Source organism: Cynocephalus volans, chromosome 5 (genome assembly GCF_027409185.1).
Source record: "Cynocephalus volans isolate mCynVol1 chromosome 5, mCynVol1.pri, whole genome shotgun sequence".
Lineage (NCBI taxonomy): Eukaryota > Metazoa > Chordata > Mammalia > Dermoptera > Cynocephalidae > Cynocephalus > Cynocephalus volans.
This window is the reverse complement of record NC_084464.1, coordinates 97020348-97046877: the sequence shown is the minus strand read 5'-3', so window position 1 is coordinate 97046877 and position 26530 is coordinate 97020348.

Here is a 26530-nt window from a genome sequence, read left to right as displayed (position 1 = left end):
GTTTCTAATTTAATCTTTAACAGTTTATACGAGGACTCAATTTTGAAAGTGTTTGATAGGAGGAGACAGATCTTTGCTACAGAAAGACCTAGGTCTTTCTTGTGGTTGTTCCTAGTCTGAAAACTTTCCTTGAGGCAGCCAGGAGGCAGGTTGTACCACACATAGACGCTGGTAAACTGAGGTTCTCTATAATATTCTTCTGCCCTAGTTACACCCAGGCTGTGTGGACTTCTTCCTGACATCTCTATCTCTCCTAGTCTGAAACATTATATATGCCCTTTGTAAATGCTCAAATTATTACATTTTAAATGGAAAAATTTTTCAAATTAATTTTCAAACTAATGTCTTGATTACAATTCAAATTTACCATAGGATAATAGCCCTCACAAAATTATAGTTACATAAGTATAATGTACATTCATAGAATAAAGATTTATATAATCTAGTAATTTAAAGATGATATTATTGATGATAAATAAAGGTCATTATCAATGAGACATTAACTGGAAAATGAAAGCACCTGGTAAGAGCAAAGCAAATGAATTATATTGTCTATGCAGGTTCTGTGAACTATATAGCATAATCCACATTTTAAGTGTTTTGGGGGACAAAACTATACATTAACAGAAAGTGAACATACATAATATTAGACTTCATCCATTAGTAAAATGATTATATCGTTGACACCATAAAATTTAAGCCTAGAAAATTAATCTGGGAAATAAATTCAACTTTATGTTTCTACTGCATTCTTGAACAAATCTATATTATTGAATAAGAACTTAATGTGATTATTTTCTGTTCATACAAAACATTTGAATCACAATTGCTAATTGCTTTGGCAATAATCTTTATGATTCTTACAATGTCAAATTGTTTTGGAAACATGCTCATGGTAAGATAAAATAATTCAGTGGAACCAAAAGGACAAAATTGTCTGGAATTTGAAATATTTGACTCATTCATTAATTTAATAAATAGTTACTGGTATCCCCTACCATGGTTCTTCTTTATTCATTTAGTAAGAAAATATTTATGTACCTACTATAACTCTGGCTTGGCAATAGTAAAACAGGCCTTACCCTCACAGAGTTTTCAGTTTAGCTATGAAAACTAACTCTGACCAGGAATCTCAGAGTGCTGCCTGTTATAGGGAAGGCTAGATCATTGCAACTTATGATAGATAGTCTTTCCCTTGCCAGGCTTCCAGAAAGAAGTGAGAAACAGTGACTTCTCCTAACAATGTGCCAATTTCTTGAGCACCATAATCCATTTCTGTAAGCCTACCTGTAATTTGCTGGAGAGAAAATAATCAGCATGATCCACATTTTAATTCTCTTTTAGGACAAGGCACTATGTTATTGAGAAGTAAATATATGTACTGTTTGATTGCATTGATTAATGTGTAATAATACATTTCTCTTGCTGATTATCTTCTATTACCATAAGTGCTTATGGCAACAAAAAACAAATGAACCAAAAAGTTAATGGACGTAAGTGCATTCAGCTCTTTTCATAATATGTTGCCCAAAGCACTGAAGTGGTAAATAATTTGACATTACACCACAAGACATCCACAGATACTTCTTTGTTTCATATAGATACATTTGGGAATAAGTAGAGCATAAATTTATTCAGGTCCCCAAGATGCTATCTGCATTATGTATTTTTGTAGCAAAGTACTGAATTGCTCAAATTTTACCTTTTCTATTAAACCAGTACTCTACCTGTGAATTTGGATAAATCTGTCATGTATTTTTAAAATTATTTATTGCATATCATATTTTCTGTCTATCAGAGTTTTCTTTTTGCATATGGATTGGTCTACTCCATTTGAGGATCCCCTGCTACTGAGTGTTTGTTTATTCCCCCTTTAAATTTCCCACAGGAGCCCCAGCACAGTGTCTGTTCTATAGTCAGGACATAAAATATTTCTGGTGGATTAAATGGAATGTAACAGGTTTAAGTGCAATGTCTATAAAATCAGTCATATTAACAGTTTTGAAGAAATAGATCTCAGAAAACACGCCTCAATACTGAACAGAAGGTCCACAATTGTATAAACAATCTAATCATGATTATAATTATTTTTCTACAGAACATGGGGACATGAAAAACCAAAATCTCTAAATTATGTATTGCAGCTCCTTTTTCCCAATCTCTTTATTAGAATTGGTAAATAATTGTCTGATTTGATCATTTCTTTCCTCCAACTGATTTATGTTAAAAAGAGAACATCAACGGAATGATGAAATACTGAAGAAACAAAAGGCCTAGAGAGTTCGTAGATGACAAGCTCTGAATTATCAAAGTTCTCCTTATAATTGCAGCCCAATTACAACAGATTGGGATGTTGCTATGTCAGAAGTGGAGATTCAAACACCAAACATCTCCATGGTAAATAGGCATAATGAACACACACGGTCCATCAGGAAGACATTTATGAATACAGGTCTCTCACTTGTGGAACACATTTTGGTAACTAGCATTAGTCCATAGCCAGTAGCTTTTCTAGAAGGAATAAAGATTCAAAAAATGCTCCAGACTAAAAGGGACACTAAATGTGATGAAGAGGTCATTGAACAGAGATCAAAGGAGGTCGGCAGCTGTTCTCTTCTGGTTGTCCTGGAGTGCACTTTGATGTCTATGTAACTGCTTGGGCTAAAATCAGAACCCTGTGGAGAAAGAGCCACTCCCATTTCTCCCACCTACTTTTACCAGTCCCACCTAGAAGCTGAGAATTAGATAAACAGCCAGGCATACTGGCTATTTAAACGTTTAGAGTTACAGGAACAGTAACTCTGTTACTGTTATTTTCGAAGAGAAGTGTGGTAGATGATTGAATAGAAAGTGTTTGGTTTCTGTTTTTTGTTTTCATTTTTGTTTACATAAAACAAATAATTCACATACTATGTAATTAACACATTTAAAGTCCACATCTCAGTGATTTTTAGCACACAGATATATATGTGCAACCATCATCACAGGCAATTTTAAAACATTTCCATCATCACTAAAAGAAACCCTGTACCCTTTAGCTATCGCTCCTTACTTTTCCCCACCCCCCCCACCCCTTCCTTCTCAGGCATAAGCAACCCTAATCTACTCTCTGTCTCTATAGATTTGTTTATTTTGGACATTTTATATAAATTGAATCATAGCCTATGTGGTCTTTTGTGACTGGCTTCTTGCAAAATGTTGGTGTTGGATATGTATCTTTTTTTTCCTCTTAGGTAAAATGTTTTTTTAGTCCTTCCATGCAAGTATAATATTTCATGAGTGAGAACCTCAGGCTTCCAGTGATGAATCTGGTCGTTCTTTCCTGTTGCATATAAAGTATCTTATTACCATAATAAAAAAGTCTAACCTTTCTATGTATATCTTTAGATATGTTTCTATAAACTATGAGGTTAATGATGAAATAAATAAATTAAATATATTAGCCACCATCAATACTACATGTTAAGATGGCATGCTTTGTCCCACAAATGTTTTTATTTCAAGCCCAGCAATTATTTCTCTTAGATGTATTTCTTGGTTATGGTTCTTGAAATATAACAGGTTTAATTGTGAGAGGAAAAAACATGCCTACGTGTGTTCAGAGATTTAAAGATAAATTAAAAATCCCCTCTCCTCACACACCAGTTGAGTGCACATTTCCTAAATCTTTCATTATGAAAACAGTGCTGGCTGCTTCACTCAGGCCAAAATGACACAAATCTGGTATCCATTTGGCACATTTTCATAGCCAAAATGAAATTGAAAGTAATTATTGAATAACTCAAGCAAAAGACCCCTAACCCACAATTCCTTTAACTATTTGGCTAATAGGTTTTCTGTCTGAAACATCCCAATTAATTAAAACACTTCGCACTTCAGTCTGACTGTGAAGACTTGCCAATTCAATGACATTAGTCTGTCCTCTGTGCATGCCAATGTCTCCATAACAAGGGACTTGCTTTCTGAAGAATGACTATCCCAGGTACCTTAGAACATACATGAGATAATCCAAACAACAGTATTGCAAAGTGGGTCTGTTTTATTTCTGTTTCAAAGCCAAAGAGACTCAGCACCAAGAAGCTAACCTGTTTCTTCAACTGAGAAAATTCACTTAATCTCTGTGACACAAAAAGAAAATAGTATTTAGAACTATCTCATTAATGGGAGCAATGACGACCTCAGATATAGACAATATAAAAGTTTTTTGTAGTTTATCCTGAAATTCACTAAATCTGCATTTATGCTATATGAGCAAAGTCTGATTGACAGGATAGATAATCATCAACCAATAGACAGAAGACAAAAACAATATTTGCTCTGTTATTGAAGACTCTGAAGATAAAAAAAATAAATAAACATTTTAAATATGGATTTTTTCATCTTTATTGCTATGCAGGAGTACTTTGTTGGTTAACTTGTGAATTATAAATATTCATTTTATGACACAATTTTTAGGTAGACTTTTGTTTCCAGAATTAAAGAAATTTGTTTCATTTCAGCTGGAATTTTGTCTTGTATTTTTTTCCTCAGTATGAGAGAAAGAAACTATAAGGTTAAACATTTCAGATTTCTTAAAAGCTTTTGACACACTCTATTTCCTTTTAACATCTTATTTTGTGAAGTTATTTTTGGTACAGTAAAAATAATTACAATTATGACAATTACAAAACTGAAGAAGAAAGAGACTGGGTTAATATATCATTTGCAAAGTACCAGTCTTAGTTTATGTAACTAAGATTTTTTATAAAATATTCCTACAATGCCAATCACACCATGCCAAAGTGCCTATTAGGGTAGCCAGCAGAGAGGATTTAGGGATCAGGGGCATATTTCTTGGCCATGAAGTCCACCATGGGTAATGCCTGTCATTTTTGCTCTTGGTTTCAAGGGGCACCTTGGCACAGAGTTGGCCCTGGAGATGGTATTGTGGGGGCCACATAATGAACATTCTGACCTGTGAGCTTAGTATCTCAAGTGGGAACTAATTGGGTGACTATGCCCATGGCATTCTCTGGTCCTGTCAACTTAATCTGTCCCTGCAGGGATGGAGGATAAGAGCATTGAGGACGAGCTCCAGGAAAAGTTCAGAGGCCTAAAGAGCAAAGGGGCAAAGCAGCACTGTGGCTCAGGGATGCAAACTTCCCCAGCTGTCATTTTGGACACCAACCACTAATTTTAAAGCAGAAGGATAGCCTTAATATGTCTTTCCCATGTGAATTTCTTTTAAACTTCTAGCATCATTCATACAAAATACATGTTTATTATTCACAGCTAATAAGGAGAAAAATTAGCAAAAATGATATTCTTCCACTGTGATGTGGTTATTTCAATCCTTTCACAATTTTATGCATGAGTTTCTCCACAGTAATATGAATACTTGTTCCTATATAGATCATTGCTATAGTCTTTTAAGGATTATGTATTGTAGTAATGGATTAACCTCAGTTTCTAAATCTGTTCAAAAACAACATTTTTTGTTTGGTTTTTCCATGAGTGCTTTCTTTGAAATGTCCAAAACATAAACAAAATTTTTTCAGATGAATGGAAATTAAAACATAATGTTTTAGTGAAAAGTAAATCACCACCCCATTCCTAATCACTTAGGGTACATTTGGTGACAAGTTAAAGAGCCTGCCATTTTGCAGGGCTGAGAAACATATCTGTTAACAAACCTTTTGGGCTCTTCACTCTCAACCATCTCCACTTCTGTACGTGCAAAAGTATGGGCCACAGTTTAATACAGTGGTAACACTGTTTCTCTTGGGTTGGCAATAGAGACAGTACTGTTAATCTCTGGGAAACTAATTCAGCAGACCTCCATTCAGCAAAAATTTATTGAGTGCCTCCTATGTGCTCAGAATTTCATGTCCAATCAGACTAAACTACTTGCCATTCTTTCCACATGCCATCCTTTTCGTCTCCATCCCTTTGATCGTACAAACCTCTCTGCCCAGATTGCTCTACCCCATTACTTAACCACATATATCTCTGTTCGAGTTTTGCCCATTCTTCAAGGCACACAGATCAAATGGTCCTTCCTTTTGAAACTATTCTTTATTCCTTTAAGCAAGAGGTGATATCACCCTTTTTATGACCCATGATCCTGTACTCATGATAAGCTATGGAATTTGGGGGGTCCAGTCTGAAATGAAAATGAAATGCCACTTGTTAAAAATTTAGTAAAAATTTCAACAGCAACATCAGAGCATTAAATCAAGTGTAGGGCCCTTCTAAGTGCAGGGCCCTGAAGTCATCCCTGTCTGCACCTTCCCTATGTACTAATTACTATTAATTTTGGAAATGCATGGGTTATCTTTATACATAGATTGACTTTTCTTTTTGAATATACTGTAGGATCCTTGAGAACAGTGTCTGCATATATTCCCACAGTAGCTAAGAGAATTATGTAAAATAGATATTCTAAATTCTTGTTACTAAAATATAGTCCACGGACCGACATCAACTGGGAGTTTGTTAGAAATGCTGAATCTCAGACCCCACCCTAGACCAACTGAATCAAAATCATATTTCACACGATCTCCATGTGATCTGTAAGCACATTCAAGTTTGAGAAGCACCATTGAATATGCAAATGAACAGCTCTCCAAAACAGAGGGGCACTGTGAGGTGGCAAAAATGATCTGTTAAACGGTATTACTTATTCCTTCATGCTCTGATGGAAAGGCGATTTCTGCTTTTCTCAACAAGAGGGAACTACTGGGTTAACATGTCCTGTCCCTCTCTTTAACTCTCCAAATCTCTCTTTTCTTTGAGAGAAGGGGTTACTTTTCTCATTGGCGATATATGGAAGAGCCAGTTAGCTGCTAGGCCCATTTTACCAGGAAATGGTGCCCTATAAAAGATAGGTATGGAAATACAGTTCTGGAAGTTCCTCTGTCTCTCTTATCTATCTCTCACCTATACACTGATTTGCGTATTGTCAAATAGATGGCCAGATAATTCTGTCAGTGTGACGTAAGTCAAAGAAGCAAAACCAGCGTATGAGTTGGCATACCTTAGTTTTAACCAGAAAACTCAAAAGATGCCACAATTATCATAATGTTCTGCCTTTAATTCTGTCTTTGATTCCTATTTGAACTTTCCATATTAAGATTATTCTAGAGCAGCTAACATAGCAGTTATGTGGGAAGGTGGAATATTTTGGAAATTCTCTAAAACTTCCAGGGCTCCACTCCAGAAGATCCAGGAATATGTGTGAAGATCACACTCTCATAGAACAGCCCTGTGACTTTGGTTTTAAAGGGAAAGATAAATAAATAAGAAATGTGGTAGAAAATCAATTTAATCATGTTAAAAGTTATACTAAATAATCTACAGTTACCAATTTAGGAAAAAAATCTATTAAATAAATAGCTGTTTCAATAAAGCCAAAAAGGAAACATGATTTTACTTAGGGTATATGCAGACATTTTCTTACTGCTACTGCTTGCTTACTTGCTCTGAAGATAGCTTATTTTAGCATAATTAGATCTTAAGGCTCTGCATTCTCACATATATAATCAAAGTTTAGAAGCTCAATACACATGAACTTTAAGAAAATTCACAAAATCTTTATAAAATTCTTAACTCTGAAAGTGAACATATGTAAGTGAGCACAGTTGCGCATAAAAGTCCTCTAGGAGAACTTTTAGCAACTTTTTACCTGGATAGCCTTCAAATTTTTCAGTCTTCATTTCATTTATTTTTATTCACTGCAGTGAAGTTCCTTGGCAATTACTTTCCGGAACCTGTTTGTGTTTTACAGGTAATAATTGCAGATAATACAATAGTAAGCTCAGCTGCCCAAACTCTAAAACACTGCATAGAATGAAATCTTGACATACCAGTGATACAACAGAAAAAGCCTGAAATGATGAGTATATTCAGTTTGATTAGAAGATATAACTTAAATCCTGCATGGGAGAGTAGCTGCTGATAAATTTAGGCGAAACTGAAACAAGCCAAATTTTCCTTCTCTTATTGCTTCTTACTAATTGGCGGCAGAAGATGGCTAGTTTTACATTACCTGATTCTATCTTATTAGCACTGATCCTGACTCTACACTTACATATTAGTTACCTATTTCTATGTAACAGACTACTCCAAGATTTGGTGTTTAAAATAATACTCGTTTATTATCTCAAACTTTCTGTGGTTTGAGGTTCTGGATGCAGCTTATCTAGGTGCCTATGCTTCAAGGTCTTTCTCATGAGTTTGCAATGGTCTGGAGCTGCAATCTAATCTGAAGATTTGTCTGGGGGAATGATCTGATGCTAATGTCATGCATGTGGCCTTCACAGGACTGCCTCATAACATGCATAACATAACAAACAATTCAAGACAGAGCAAGAGGATACCTTTAAGAGGAAGTTGCTATCTTTCTATAACCTAGTCTCAGAAGTTGACATCACATCACTTCTGCAGTTTTCTATTGGTTAGTCATTAAATCCAGCTCACACTCAAGGGGAGAAATTCTACAAAGCCATGAATACTGGTAGATGGAATCATTGGGGGTCATCTTAGAAGCTGCTTACTACACCATTCCATTTAAGAGGAAATGAGAGTTAGAGAAATATAAGTAATTTCTTCTGTTTTAGCTTCCCACTGTCATTCTCTAAGGTATTTTCACTCGAACAATTCAAAGAAATGTATCTGCAGCTCTCCCATTCAATCCCAGAAATATGACATACTTTATTTGGTACTTTTTGTTTCACAAACAGACCACACTGTCCACTTTGAGGGAAATATGAAAAAAATTAAAATATAATATTCAGAATTCTTTCATTTGCAAGTAACCATAATAACCCTATTTACACCAATAAAATTTTTAAAAAATGGATTGAATGTCTGAAAAATACACAGGTATGTTTGCTTTTAGGTAAGCCAAGATATAGAAATTCAGCCAATTTTATTCTCTCTGCTTGCTGTGTCTCTCCTTTTCTCTTTTCTGTTTTTATTTATTTATTTTTGCTTGCTTATTTGTTTTAATTTCTATTTTAAACTCTTTCTCAAATAGACACTGTTGATATGGAGAATCCTGACATTCCTAGATTTGTATTATTTTTACAGCTAGCATTTCTATTAAAAAGCACTTTCTTTTAAATTTCCAAAATTCCAAATGACAACCTAGAATTGAATCTTTATCATTCTGGCTTAAATTGTATATATATTTTGGCCAGGGAAAAGGCATATGAAGACCATGTGAAATGCCAGGCCTGGGTAACCCATCTATCTTATAGGTTGGGGGGGGGAGGGCACCAGTCTCACTCAAATAAAATGTACTGAGTGTGAAGGAGGAGTGAATCCCTAAAGAAAAACTAGGTGCTAAAAGTTGCAAAGCTGGTCCTGCAAAAACTACACATGTCTATGACAAATATTTATTCAATGCCTATAATTTTAATATTAGGGCAAATTCTACTACCAACTTGTATAGGTTTCTTCAATTCATGGGACAGGGGCACAAGAGCACTGTTTAAATGGTAGCATGGCATGCCACATCCTTTTAGTTCAGAGAGGAAAAAATCAGTCTATGTGAATATTTTGCATCACAGATATTTCTATAACTCTGTATGGTTTACACAAATATATTAGCATAACTAAATAGCTAATAGTAGAAAGTAGTGTTTTATGCTGTTGGCCTCATAAAAGTATACAATTTTTTTTTAACCACTTCCTGTCTCTTTGGCTACATATTCAAAGAAAAAGGAAGGTCACACCTTCATCACTCTGACTTGTCTTTCTCTTTGATAATTTTTTCCTTCACAGGAACCCTCCTGAGGCCAGGTTAAAATAATCCAATGGTCAAATATCACGGTAATTATTTTTGCTCAGGAATATGATCCTAAGGTAAATGTTATAAATTTCTGAATCCAGCTTTATCAAGGATGATACATTAATTCATGTAATCAAAAAAAAGATGGAGCCTTCAGAGCAGTCATATTACCTGCATGTAGAGTTTCCTCACACTTTGGAGATAAAGATCTAAAGGAATAGTGGAAGAATACTAAAAGTTACCAAAATAAACTTTTATTTTTCTGGTTTTAGCCAAAAAAATTTTAAAAAGGGAAAGAGCTGAGGGTCAGTATACGCATGCAGTTGTCCAAGGAATAGACAGATGTTCATTTTTATTTGCTTAAGATTATGAACTGTTGGATCACTGCAGCAGTTGTAAATGATTTATGCAATGAGACACATTCCTGCTTAATGCACAAAGGCTATCAACTGTGCTAGCAATTACAGAAATTTCATACTATTTTTAGAGGTACAGTTACACAGGAACTACATTATTATTATATGAAATATCATGAAATATAAACTAAGTTCTCACAATGGAGTTCTTACGAAGTTACGCCTAATAGAAAAGTTGTGAGAGAATGATTATATTTCTTTGCAGCTTGTGTCTACATTTGTAAACTGAAGTGGATTAACAGAATACACGTAATATCAATTTTAGCACTTGGCTCTGCAAAGGCCATTAATGGTCACTTGTTATATAACCCTAGTGTCAGTCTGCCTTCCCCCTTTCAAGATTCCCTTCCTCTAATATAGCTGAGTGAGGTGGCTGTGTCTAGTCTTCACTGCCCAGCCATGCACCTGCCAGCTGCTTCTCTGTTCACATCACCCTCCTGGGCGCAGTGTTCATTTTCTACATTATCCGCACCTCCAAGTACAACCCTGATCATTTCATTCTCTAAAGCACCACCAATTCATGGATGTGTGTGTGGCAAACGTGTGTGAATTTTGTACATTGGAGGGGATAGTTTTCAGAGCATCAAAACTCAGGCAAATTTTTAAATAAATTACAAGAAATTATTTTTCCTTAAATGTCCTCAGCTTTTCTGCCATGGAATCTTCACACTTGATGTCTCTTAACCTCTGAATTCAGCTTCATCCCCAGATTGCAGACCTTGCTTTATGTCTTGATCTCTTCCCCACTCTTCTCAAGCATTCTCTCCCCATAACCCTAGATCTCTGTTAATTAGTACGCTCTGCATATAAAATTATCATTTTGTCTAGTCCTAGTCCATTCGAGTATTTTCTCTAAAATTGAAATGGTTGTACACATGCATGAAACACTAATATACACAGCTGGGAAGCAAGATTGAGCAACAGAAAAAGACACACACACAAATACACACAGGTAACAAGATATAGAGAGATACAGAGACATAAGCATTATATATATATATGTGTATATACACACAGACATATATATGCATTTGTATGTATATACACACACACACATACTCAGCATATGAATAACAAAATATGACTGGAATAGGAAAAGGTGCTTTTTTTGGTTGCTACCACTCATTTTTTTTTAAAGTCACCCTTCTTAATGTGTTATTTATGATGGAGTAAATTGTAATCTAGAGATTTAAAAAACCTGAATATTGTAGTCATATGAAATGTGATGGTTACTAAATAAACAAGGATCAGAAGACACTTCAACTGAAGATTACTTTACTTGAACTAAAGTAAAAGCATAGAATACACACACACACACACACACACACACACACATACACACACACACACACACACACACACACTCATAACCAGGACAGCAATCTACAACATTCAGGTCAATCCTTCTAATGAATGCCAATTGTGTATTTCCGTGATAAGCTTGATAGGATTTCTATAACTTAAGTAGCCATTGTCTTGTCTCTACTCCTTTTGAAGACTTTGTATTGTCATTTTTATTTGGCTTTTGAAAGCCATCATCATTATGTGAGTACAGAAAGCACTCTCTGAGCAAGGGAGGTTTGTTGCAGGTGTACGTACAAGAATAGGAATAAAGCTATTTGGTTTCTTGACTTTTGTCTCCATGCAGTTTTCTGTTCAGACTTGATAGGATCCTTGCATCTTCTCTCCTCTTGCTGTCTGTGCTGTCTCTGATTTTCCTCTCTTAGACGACTTGTCCAGCTTTAACACAAAATAACTTACTATTCTTTCTCTGCTAATCTTTCCACTCAGATACATTCCCAAGGCTGTTCGATCAAAGATTCTCCTCCCCCACAAAATGTGGCTCATTCTCTGATTTATTTTGGTTATTTGTGGCTTGATTGAGTATCTTTGTTTCAGAAAAATCCAAACTTTGAATGAAAAAAAAAAATCCTTCGAGGTTTTGTTGTTGTTGATGTTGTTTTGTTTTATTTTTTAGCAATGTTTCCAGAGAGACCAGTACTCTGAAATTCCTTTCTATTTACTTGAAAGAGTTCTCTCCCCTTAAAGAAAATCAAATGTCAAAAATTGTCAGTTCTTTATGAATAGCAAAAGTAATACTTCAAGGTTAACCCACTTAAGATTTGATTGACCAGTTTTTGTGTTCAGAACTCTGCTAGATTCTGAAGAAGTGGTGATCTGAGTGTCTTTTGATTGAATTTAGAAAGAAACTGCAATTTACCTAATTTTACAATGGCTTCTCCTAGCACAATCAGATTGAAGGCTATTGTCTTTTGTTTATCAACAGTGCATTTAAAATATTATATGACTTGTTTAATTCAGATGTCAGATACAATATGTTCCTTCAGATCTTAGTGAAATTGTTTCAAACCTGTATTCTCCAGATTATGGAGAATTAAATATTTTCCTCAAATTTTCTATGTATTTCTGAAGTTCTTTTTGACTTTCAACTGCTCTCTTATTGAAATTTAGAAATAGGTTAAGTGTCTTCATTGTCTAATCCTCTCTTTAAATGCAAACATTGATGTAACTCAATGTATTTTATGTACAAATGTTTATTAAGGGCTAGATAAGAGACCCAGTAATACCCACAAGTTAAAATTCCACATGGAAATACCCCTGTTCTTACAGCCTCACAGCCATTTCTTTGTTCAGGTTTTATTCTCCTACCAGGTTACCCAGTAATTCCCTTTCGCATTATTCTTTTTGCTCTCACACATACCTCTAAGATTTCTGTTTATATCTAGTACATGACAATATTAAATCACCTTTAGCAGCATGGATCCTGCAGAACTGTGCCTTCACTGTCTTATCTTCCATCTCCAAAAGACATAAAAAGATACTTTCCTCCCCAAAGACAGTTCTCTTCCTTAAGTTAGAATTCTTACATTCTCAGACTCTGCTCTATACAAATTCTGACCAAGGCTCAGATTGCTTGAAAGTAGTCCTGTATTCTTACACTATTCTGAATGTTATAATACCTGCAATCATAAACGTAAATATATTATGGATCCACCTCTTCTCATCACTCAGAGTGAGGGTGCATTTCCCTGGAACTTTCCTTCTCTCATGACTATTAAAAAAGGGTGAATCATTTGAGATCCTGAAACATTTAAAGACATTTAATCTTTGAGCTTGTCTACATTACAGTGAAAGTCAAATATTTCAGATTCTGAATCTGAGGTTGATTATTTCCTTTAGTCTTCTAATGCCTCTTGAGGTTCCAAATATTCAATGTTCCTCTAGGCAATCTGAGTCGAGAATTTCAACAACATAATTTGTGTCCAGTATACATATCAAATCAGGAGACTTATACCATAGTTTAAGTTTCCAATCTACCTCTACTGTCTATATGAGTGATACTGACTTTTGATCCAAAGTGATAGCCAAACATTGACTAAATTAGCTTTAACATTAATCTATTGCCTTTTTGTCATTGACTTTTCTACTTAATAGGGACTTTAATCCTGAAAACGTAGTAAAATGATTTTCAGTTGATTTGGTACACACAACAGACATACTCCTAGTCTATTTATTGTAGACAGTTTAATTTCTTCTGTTGAACACAGTGGTCTGGGGAACATGAATTTAAAATTAATGTACTAAGATTATTATTGTCATAATTATCTGTATAATATTTTTTTATAAATGCTTTCTCAATTATTTATGTGCCCACACTTGAAAGAAAAGAAATTACAGTAAATTTAAGGCCAAGTTTAAAACATTACTCTTTCTGTTGCTACTTGCTAATTAATTGTGCTTAATTATAATTTACTTTAAACATAGTCATTATAAAAGAATTGTTAATTATTCCACATTATTGCAGATTTGGACATAAAATAATGTATTCAAAGAACATCAGAATATTCTGTTGAAGTAAATATTTTCCAGAGCTTGGGTAATTATCCTCTACTACTGAAAACTCCATAAAATGACCTATTTTTAACATATATTATTGCAAGGCAAAATTTAAAAATCATTGAAATCAATATTTTTATTTATCATCTATATTTTATGTGTGGCCTTCAATTTTTCCTAGTAAATATTTACATATGCATTTATAAAAATATGATTAAAAGATAGCTGAGCTATCCAAATAAACAAACTATAAAAATGATAAAATAATGCAATAAAGCATGACATTTTAATGACTTTAATTAAATTGAAAAAAGATATTGGTGAAATGGAGTTTTTTTAAAATTTTAACATTTACTTTTACATATCTGTGGGGTACAGTGTATTGTTTCAGTACATGCATATACTGCTCAATGATTCACTTAGCATAGTTTTGAGTCCATTAGTCCACCATTTCTCCTCCCCTCACTCTGCCTCCCCTCCCAGCCTCTGGTAACCACTATTCTACACTCTACTTCTGTGGGAATCACTTTTTTTTCATTGTAATCCACATATGAGTGAGATCATGCAGTATTTGTCTTTCTGTGCCTGACTTACTTCGCTTAATATGATGGTTTCCAGTTTCATCCATGTTGCTGCAAATGATAGAGTATCATTTTTATTGCTGAATAGTACTACATTGTGTATATACACCACAATTTTTTTATCCATTCATCCATTAATGGGCATTTAAGTTGCTTCTATTTCTCGGCTATTGTGAATAATGTTGCAATAAACACGGGAGTGCAGGTATCTTTTTGATATATTGATTTTATTTCTTTTGGGTTTATACCAAAGTATAAAGTCTTGGGAGATAGCTGAGTAGTAAGTTGTCTGTTGTTAGCTCTTTGAAGAACCTCCATACTGTTTTTCACAATGGCTGTACCAATTTAATTTAATTTAATTAGGAGAGTTATCTTTTCTTCACATCTTCGCCAGCATTTGTTATTTTCCATCTTTTTGGTAATAGTCATTATTAGAACTGAGATCATACACTGAAAAGTTTAAAAGTATTGTAAAGGTTCTGTTTTATATTTTCTAGCACTGTTTCAATTATCTATTATTGCATGACAAACCACCCCAAAACTCAGCATCTTAAAAGAATGATAACCTTTTATTATTTCTCATATTTCTGCAATTTGGGCAGGGACTCTTGGGAACAGCTTATCTCTGCTCTACATGGTATTGTCTGGGGGGTCTTGACTGAGGCTTGTGAATTCAAGGTGGCTTCATTCACACGTCTGGCACCTCGGACAGAGTAGTTGGAAGAGTTTCAGGAATGGCAGAATATCTCTCTGTACATGTGGTCTTTCATCATGAAGTCTTACCAAGCTTCTACAGGAAAGCTGGGTGCTGAGAAGTAAAAACTGAAGCAACCAGGTTTCTTAAGACCTAGACCTGGAATTGGCACAGTGTCATTTCTGCCACATTCTGTTGGTCAAAGCAAGTCACAAGGTCAACACAGATACAAGAAGAGGGGAAATAGATTCCACCTTGTTGATGGGAGGTAGGATATATATGGAGAAGACATGCTGAATTGTTGGCAACCATCTTTTCAGCACAATCACTACCAATGCTAGTACTTAAGGAAAGGAAAGTAATGACTAACGGGAATTTTCAGTGTGTGACACTTCAGACATCAGATGAAAACCCAAATTTTTTTAGATAAACCTCCTGCTTTTAAGATGCTGAGATGCCAAAATAAATTTTTTAATTGACAATGAATATGCTGAGATATTGGTAAAGTTAAATGCCAAATAAAACTACTAGCTAGCGTCAGTTAATCAAATGCCTTTGATGTCAGCTAGTACAATTATGTTAGTGATCTATTCTAGATACTCAGTATTTCCATAAGAAGAACATACAAACATTAGAAGCAGTGAATGATATGCTAATAGCCAAAATTATATGTCAATTATCACATTTTCAATTACCTAGCACATTTGGCAATTAACATTTTGTTAATCACCCACTCTCCAATTTGATGTGGCTTTCTAAAGAACATACCTTACCTTCCACCTCTGAAAAATTACTGTTTACCATTGATGAATTCATAATCAGTTCTTAAACTTTATATTTGATTTAGAAGTGTCTTCTGATAATAAATTCATCCCAAGAAAGATTGGTTTAGAGCAGTGTATGTGTGAGAACAGACGTTTCAAACAACAGTTTGGTTGTTTGGATGTCCTAACTATACAAATAGTATGTCAAAATGGACTTACAGACATTAAGAAAGTATTTCTAATGACATTCATTTTGACAGAGTGCTTTCACAGGAGTATGTTCTCATAGCATTGCAAGAAAAGCAGAATGTTATTTGGGTCAATATAAAATTATATGAGCTGTGGTTTGAATAACCATCCAAATGCAGTCCTTCTTTTTTGCTTTTTGGACAATAAAGTGTGGTATGATGGGAAGTACACAGACGTTTACAGATTTGAGTTCAAATCTTAGCCAGTCTGATAATTAGTAGATTATTCAGTTATTGCCATGCTAATGCTTGCCTAACAAACCATCTCCAGACTCAATAACAACAATTAATTTTTCAGTTCATGGATGTACAGATCAGGACAGTTTGGCTCTAAAGGCTATGTTTGACTGGGCAGCCCTTCCTCAAGCTGTTGTGAGGCTGGGCTTGACTACTCACTGAAGGTCAGATTTAGGTCCATCTTCCATGGATTAATGGACCCCAAGGCTATATTCTTATCACAGTAAAATCAGAAAGGCAAAGGCAAGCTAAACTATATAACAACTTCGAAGGCTCTGCTCAAATAATATCAACTCAATTTCCATTGCCAAATCCAAACAAGACATAGAATGTACTGCATCACAAGAAGGGAGCAGGGAGGTGAGTGAATGTTTGCTTGAATAATACTCCAGTCTCTCACAGTAGCTCTCCACATTTGGGGACTTTCCATATTGTCTTTGAGTTTCAGTGTTATCATTATCTGTAAAATTGGGATAATAATATAAAATGTTCAGAACTGTGTGGGGATTAGCATCTTTCTGATACAAAATCAATAGGATAAAAATAATCTAATGATGATTCAATTCCACAAGCATCTGTAAGATGCAACAGATTTGGCTGAAATCAAAAGAAATGAAATGGCGATTTTGAAATTGCTGTTACCAACTCATAAATGTCATTTACTTCTGTTAAAATTAAGTTGAGCTCAGGCTATTAGCAAAAGTTCACATAAAAATATTATGCTCTGTTTAATGTAGTCACAAAGCCATATTCCTAAGATGTATGCCATTGACTCAGTAATATATCAGTAGATAAGTTAACCAACAAATCTGCATTAAATGCTCTGTGAAACTGTGAAGTTGCCTTTGTAGCAGAAAACTGACAGCAGATATAGTATAAGGGAAGTTTCTTCTAGCAGTTTCCAATCTTGATAAATGGTATTAAAAATAAGAAAGTTTAAAATACAAATTAACGCAAATAACTATATTGTAGAATTAGGAAGGGTAAAAATCCCAGCATCTTAGAAATAATCATGGAAAAACTCATAAGGCAAGATTAAATACTGATGTAAATTAATCAAAGGATTGGATTTGAGTATAGAAAATGGTCGAGAACTACTAGCTGAGAGAATTTGCACCACTATTACTATCACTACCAACTTAATTTATAGAGCATCTGCCATTCATCAGTTCATTATCTAGAAAAGCTAATGGTTGTCCCTAACAGAGAAGAGACTCAAAATATAATCATTTCTTAAAATGCATTGTAAAAGTTAAGACTAGTGTTAAAACTACAGGTCTGTTAAATTCCATACTCTAAATATTGACTACGTCATACTCTCTCACATGGTGTGACTTACTTGGTTAAAGAAGAGGGTATATGCAGCATAGCAGTAAAAAATAATTACTAAAAGTCAGGCTTAGCTCATATTATAAAGAACTTTGGATCAGACTGAGAAATTTGAATGCTTCCTGTCAATAAGAAGGCCATTGAAGGTTTTGAACAGGAGGTTGATGGAACAATAAAATGTTCAAAACAAACCAATATGACACGGACATGTTCGACTGCAATGATTAGATTAGAAGTTATGCAATAGTCCAGGACTGTCAATGAAGGGTATGTGATAGGACATGAGAGAAGTGAAAGAGACATTATAAAGGCAGCTTTGTCAGGCTTTCAAGAAAGGGAGTTTTACTATTTTTAGTTCCTCATTCAGTCATATGTTTTATAGCATACAAGGGGAAAAGCTTGTGATAATTACATAATGTACAACCAATGATAACTTCTGTGTGTATGTGTGCAAATGTACCCATAGAGCAGGGCTGATAAATTGGCTACCTTTCCCCTGTTAGGACATTCCATTGGCTAACATACATTATTGTTGAAAGACAGAAGCAGATGTTAATGGAAGTGATGTTTAATGATCTGTGACCTTATATACAAAGAATACAGGCATCATAGTCATCTGCTAACCACATCCATGAAGCCTGCTAGTGCAACAGAATTCATGACCTGCAGATTTCAAGCACCAGACTCTTCCCAGTGAGTTGAAAGGCTCAGCTGGAAGAAGAATAAAAAAAGAGAGTAAACATTTGAACAAATGTGACATTCCCTAGTATTGGGGTAAGTGATATACACGCAGCCTTCCCTTTACCTCCCACTTCCCCTGCAATTAGGGTGAAGTTTGTTCTCAAGGTACAGAGCAGCTGGGGTTCACAGAAGGGCATTGCCACAGTTGGGTGCCAATCTTTAATGATGCAGCACTGCCTATGTACACAGACATCAAGGTCATCAGGAAATATGTGAAAAATATCACAACAAGGTTCTATGAAAAGCATCAATAATGATTCAATGACCAAAGGAAGACACTCACTTTCTAATCAGATAGAAGCTATAGACAGCTGAGCACATGTGGCATTGTATATGAGAACAACCAGGGTTCACAGAAAGGCTATATATACCAGTTGGAGGGCAAATCTCCAAAAGGTAGTTTTTGTTAATTATCATTACTAAAGTGAAAGCTTCACTTTGACACTGAGAGTCACCAAGAGAAAAGCAGTTCCAAATTCTTAGGCACCCTTCCCTGTTATGATTAATTTTATAGTCCATGCCATGGGTGTTTAGTTAGAGAAGAGAACTGTAGATATCTTGTACAATCCATCAAAATAGTAGGAATAAACTGTCACTCCCAATCTGAGCCGTGAACATGTTTATTTATGAGCCACTCTGTAGAAACTGAAAAAAAGAAAATCAAGACAGTAATGCAAAGAGAGGCATCTGAAAAGTTCTCGGTTAAGCACCAGCTAACGGAGAACACGCAACAAAGAAAAGCCTGGCTTATCTCCAGTTTTCAAAAAGGTGGCAGACGTTGATTCAAGCAGTTTATGTTTCTTATTTGACCCAAGTTAAGACTATTAAAATCTAATGTAATTGTCTTCAGAATTTTACTGGTTATATTTAAAAGGGGAATGAAATCCCTCCCAAATATGTTTTTAGACTTTATTACGAAAAACTGAAAATAAATACACCACGTTAAGTGGTCATCTTTGTGGAATAGTACTATGAAAGATTGTGTATCTTTCTAGTTATGTGTATTTTTTTTCACTTTTTCTATATTATAATTTATACATTAAATTACATTTATATTGCTATATAAAGCCAGGGTGTTTGGGACAATCACCAGTACAAGGTAAAGACTCCATAAATATCTGTTAAATGAATGAATGAATGAATGAATGAAAATGATATCAGGCTAATAGCTCATAAGGAAATTGCTATTAAATTCTCACTAATATAATTATGAACATACATAAAAGTGTAGAAAATTACATAAACTTTGAAAACTTACCTTAAAAAATCGACTTATTACCAGTACCTGGGAGAAATTTCTACAAACTACAAGGTCAAACTAGAAACAAACGAAAGATTTAAATGGTGTCTCCTATGTGTATGCAAAAAGTGGAACCGTGTAAACTTAAAAATACTAGATTAACTTATTAAAGAATATTGGGTCAAAAGGGAAAGAAAAAAATTAATTCCTGCAATATTACATATCAAAACTTATCGGATGCTGTCAAAGAGATTTTTTAATGGGGAAGACAATTTATTAGTTAAATATTTTATCTAAGATGTTAAAAATAAAGTGCAAGAAGATAATACATAAATAAGTTAATGAATTAAGAAGTAAAAGAGAGAGAAGAGCTGACAAGCTGATGAATCATGATCTGATACTTTGCAAAAAGATGACAACTAGAAAATAACAATAAAAAGAACAAACCTTAGAAATGCTTTCAGAGGAAAATAAAGAAAATTACTTGACAAGAGTAATTACAAAGAACTAGTAATTACAGAGGTTACGTTAAAATTATGACAAAATACCCATGCATGATGGAAAAAAATTTGAAAATCTAAGTGAAAATAATGAAAAAACACATTTGTTTTATTTTTTAAATGTTTATTTTTTATTATTAGCATATTCATTATTACCAATTATGATTTTTCTTCATGCCTTTTACCGGAGCTATCACTCCCCAACACACATTTGTTTTAAATAAGTATTTCAACGTTTTTCTAAAAAGGTAAATAATTATGAAATAAAAAAGCTAACAAAGAAAAACCAAACCAAATGCAGCTAGGTTCTTATGATTTTTCTGGTAAATGCTATTGCAACTTCAGTAAGTAAATAATCTTTATTTCAGTAAAACATACACCAGAGAACAAAAAAATTCTAAAATTTCTTCCAATAACTTTATAATGTTAGAATTACCAAACCTAAAAAATTGCATTAAAAAACTAAAAACCACTCTCTTGGGACTTTTGTGCCTTCTGCCTGGATCATTCTTCCTTTAGATGTTTATAAGGCTGAATTTTTCTCATCACTCTGGTTTCAACTCAAATGGCAAATCCTCAGAGTCCTTCCCTGAACACTCTATGGCTGAGCTGCCCCAGGCACTCTCCAACCAATCCAATCAATTTTACTTTATTTGTTGTATCACAATGTGAATTGACTTTATGGTTTTATTTTAACATGCTTATTGTGCATCTCTGACCACTGCAGGGCAAACTCCATGATGGTGCAGCTGAAACCTCATTGCTCTGAATGCTACTTACCATATAGTAGGTACTCGATAGATATTTGCAAATATTATTTCCCACTTATGAATAAACTTGTAAAAGTCCCAGAGAGATATAAATTAGATATTAATGAATTATTTTTAAGTGTAATAATTATATGTACTTTATATGACCATAAATTAAATAAATACAGCAGTGCATTAAAGAGATAATAAATCATAAACTGATTATAAATTATTCTACAATACAGAGATGGATAGTTCAACATAAGGAAATCTGTAAATGTAATTGGTTACATACACATGTTAAAAGAAAATAATGTAATTATTGGGGTAGATATTTTAGAAGGATTTTATAAAATTAAGCAAACATTCCTACCCAATAAGCACATAAATATTTTTAATCAGAAAAAAATAAAATAAAAGTAGTAACAATAAGAAAAATGAAAGAAGACTTGTCTTTAATATATTAATTAAGTCTTAATAATTTATGTAATGTGGCTGTAATATAAGAATCATTGACAGGGCAAGAAGAATTTATATTGTTGATATTTAGACATAGATAGTATACCTAGAATATGTCAAAGAACAAATCACAAGTAAACTGGGCAAAGAAATAGATTATTTGCCAAAAAGTATAGAGAAATGCGTAAAACTAGAGGATAATTTAACTTTGATCTTAAGCTTACACTATGTAGCACACTTTGTAATAACAAATCTGCAAGTGAAGTAACAGGAAATAAGGGTGACTTTATCTGTCTGAGGAATGAAGAGGTATTTACTAAATATAAGAACAAAGGAAGATATTATAAAGGAAAATAAGTTTTTCTAAATACATCAAAATTTAAAGCATTGCATGCTAAGAAAACGCTTTTAGAAATAGAATTTTTAATTTATTTCTTATTGGAATGTGAAGGCAAAACAAAGGCATTTCATATACGAAAAGGCTCTTACTTCCTGGGTACCTTTCTTAGGAAAATGCTGAGGGTATTTTTTAACAAAGAGGACAACAGAAATGAAGTGCTTATGGGATCCAAGATTCAGTTGATCCAACACTTTAGATTTAGCAAGATCAGACTTTGAGAGGAACATGCTCCACAAAATAGTTAATAAGATGGATACATTACAAGAAATGAGGTATGAAGATGGCACAAAATAGACAATTATAATTGAATGCCAGAGATTAATTGTAAGAAAACCAATCCAAAACAAAGCAGGAAGGCTGTGGGTTGGAGAAGAAAAATAGAATGGAATAGGTGTAGTAAAAATAAAAAATAGAATGGCATTTACAAATATTATTATATATATAATTATATTACTCTAGTTATGGAGGAGAAAGCATGTTTTAATTTTTTATCTCCCAGCAAAACAAACAAACAAACAAAAAAGGCAATTAGCAACTCCAAGAGAAAACTATAATTCAACAATAGCCTGATACAAATGTGAGGGGGGAAAAAAAGTATAATTTTAGGTGCCTAATACGCTTTAACAAAGAAGAATCCATGAGTGACACTGGGATTGTGATACTGAAAACAGAGAGAAGAAAGCTTATTTGTAGAAAAACACATGGTTCTGTAATAAATTATATTTATCTAATCATAATCAGATAAATAATATTTCTTTATTCAAAGAATAATTTTAATTTTTAGAACCAACCTCTAGATAGAGCAAAAAGACATTTTATAAAGTGTGCAACATACAGACGTGAAGGAGGAGAGAAAGGAAACCAGAGGGCAGAGACCTTGTTAAGTTCATTCACAAGTTATCAAGGAATCAAGAAGTATTTATTACCCATAAGTTTAAGGAGATGATCTAAAGATCAAATAATAAACAATAGACAAAACAAAAGACTTTTTACAAAGCTTATTAGAGTTGGAGATGGAGGTGGAAGGGGACATAAATTATTAACTTTTCATTTATCAAGGATTTGATTGATTAGATTTATTGCCAGAAAAATATTTAAGCATCTAGATGTGGCCACCTGAAGAAATAAAAACAGAAAGCAAAATGACAGAAAAGTGATCCTGAAGTTTGGGGGAGGAATGGTCATGCAACCATTCCTGCTCAGGTTAAAAAGGTAAACTTCCGTGCTATAAATAGCCCTGTCATTGAAGTAAAAAAGCGAGAAACATACTGAGAAAATATCTGGACACACAGGAAATGTCAACGTTAAAAACATAAATATTCTAAATATATGTGAAAATCATGAATATAACAATTTTTAAAAAGAAAGGGAATCTGAATGAGTAACTAAAAGACAAAGAAATATAGTGCCCACATACATATTATTTATCATAAACCTAAAATGAACTAAAATAGAAATACAACTTCAGAAGTTATTATTGTTTCACAGAGCTAAATATATAATCTAATAATTTTGTACTTAACTCAAATAATGTAACTTGAATTAAACTACAAAGTATTTTCAAGTTCTAGATGTAACTAATTCATCTTTTATGTACAAAACCCCTTACTCATAAATAGAATAAAATGGTCTCTGAATACATGATCACAAATTAATAAAGGTTTAATATATGAAGCTTTATTGGCTCCATAGAAATTTTTATTTACCTATTTAGGCTTAATTACAGTTATAGCATTCCTTCAAAGACAGTTAATATATGTATATTGATAAATTTAAAAAATTAATGCATTTAAGTTCTTTTATTTTCATGAAAATTTGGCATTATGATTCTGGTAATTTTATTCTGGTATCTATTCTGAGGAATTCATAAAGCAAAGGAAAGATAATAGGTTCTTTTAATTCAATTTCAGTGTATCTTAATTAAATCAGTAGACTATATCAGTTATACACACACATATAAAAACTTGAATGTTGCTGTAATATTATTTATTGTTGAAAACATTTTTATACAGCCTTATCTGTTATAAACCTCAACCAAAGAGACTTAGATAATCAGTTAGATGATAGTCTCAGACCATGTACCCTGAGGAAAGTATTATATTTTTTACCGTGTACAACAATTTCTTCTTCACTAAAAAGACAAAAGTTGGGCCGAGCCCGTGGCGCACTCGGGAGAGTGCGGCGCTGGGAGCGCTGCGACGCTCCCACCGCGGGTTCGGATCCTATATAGGAATGGCCAGTGCACTCACTGGCTGAGTGCCGGTCATGAAAAAGACCAAAAAAAGAAAAAAAAGAAAAAAAGAAAAAAGTTAATGATTCAATAAGGAAAATGAAAATCCTGTGTTCTAGTGAAAAGAGGGAAGATGTCTTTAAATGAAGAATTAAAATACATTGGGGTCAATTTCAAGAGAAAATTAAGCAGTGCTAGAATTTGAACTATACTCTGTAGGCCAAGTGGTAGGAAACACTGTGTTTTCTTTTTTTTTTTTTTTGGTGAGGGATTGACATGATTAGGTCTATGTTTTGGACAGAATATCCCAAAAGAGGCCCTGTGAATAAAGCTTTGATTAAAAGATTCAAAAAATGTATTCAAAGTTTTATCATATGAAAGGCTCTGAAAAGTCCTGCAGTAAAATATGAAACCTGTTTAACTTTGTTTAATTCTGTTCTTGCCAAATGTATTTCATCAGAAATTAGTTTGGGAAATAACTTTTAGTCTTCTAAGTCATCTTTGGAAACAGCTGCTTTATAGTGACATCAGTCTATTTTGCAATGTGTAGTTTCCTGTAAACAGCAATAGAAGTCTTTATGTTATACATCATTCTTATGGTTTACCAGAAGGATTCATTTTTAGAAATTTCCTATATTAGGTCTCAGTTCTTGCTCAAAAAAGCTTGCCTTTTCATTTAGAAAATTAGTAAGCCTGGCTATTAAGTCTAGAAAAAAATAGATTCCAATAGGTTAAGATACATCTAAAAGTTATAAGAATTATTTTTAAATATTATTTTCTTTATGAGATTTGGTATAGATTAGTAATTCCCTTAAAGGAGTTAATGATTACCTTCAAAAATAAAAACTCAAGGAGAATTTTTATTTTAGTGTTACTATGCATAGAAGTCCATGGGAATTATTTTCAAGTCTTAAGTCAAACTCTGTAATCACCACCTCCACATTAAAAAAAAAAAAAGAAAGAAAGAAAGAAAGAAATTCACAATGATTAAAGAGTATCTATTTCATCCAAAACTATGTTTTAGAATTTCTGAGGGATTTAATTCACACTTTTTAAACATAATTGATTTTGTGTGAGTAAAAGAGCATTTTACTAAATCACCTTCTCTGAATAAAGCACTGTTCACACAGGCAGAATCAAAAAAGAGAAAGATTAATATCTCAAGATGTCAGTGTTTGAAATACATATTAAACTATTGACAATTCTGTCTGACAGAGCTTTCTGACCACCTAATGAATCATTAGAAAGAACATGGCCTTGAAAAGTTAGAGGCTCCCCTGTTTTGGAAAAGTCATATTCACAAGGACCTGTCATCTCCCATTCTAAAACTCCCTCTCAGTGGAAGGCCTCTTGGGTCTTTATTTTCAGTATTAAAAGAGACCAAACTCATTATGCTGTTTAACACCTTGAACTAGACAGCAACTTGGCACAGGAAGGAGTAGCTGGTGTTATATTGCCATTAAATACAGGCACCTTTTAAACTATTCAGAGTGGAATTTTATTACACAAAAGGCATATTATTGGCTTAGGGCCATTTACTATAAATATTTCCTGGTCAAGATCAATTGATGTAGAACATCTTGAATAATGCTAAAGGAAACATAAAATAAGGCCTAGATGTCAGATGATATAAAAGATTACATTAACATTAGGAACTGAAGTTAAATTACTTCTAAATCATACTTGGTAGATGACCTGGATGTTGTTGAAATAAGATACATAGAACTCAATCCTAGATATACCGAGAAGGTTGGGTTTATGCAATATATAGGACATGCAGATTTCTCTCTTCTCTAGTGCACTTAAAGTAGAATCCATGAAAAGCAAATTAATTTTTGGCTCAAGACAGAATGTATCTTTCCCTTCAAATTTGGGGACATTAAGCGATCAGCATCGTTTTGGATGTCCTTGTCTTCATTACTCTAACCAAAGTGTCATGAAAGTTAAGCAATAGTAACAGAGAAAAATTAAATGCTTCACGATGAAATTTTACTGAGCTTAAAAGCTTATTGCAGTAGCTATTAAGTAGTTAACACCAATTTTTTGGAAGATATTGACTTATTTATTCTTGCTTTGTTCCCAAGAGGATAAAAGGTAGCAGCAGAAGTTCATGAGAAATAAAGAAACGGAAGTAACTGTTTCAGAATGAATAAGAAACTAGTAGTTCTTATTTTAAAGGAATCCAAAAGCAAACATCTTATGTACAAAAGATATAACTTTGATAAATAATATTTTGTGCTAGACATTGTCTCTTTTCTGCACAATTTTAGCAATGGTATATAAAAAAGACAGAAAGAATATTTTGGGGTCAC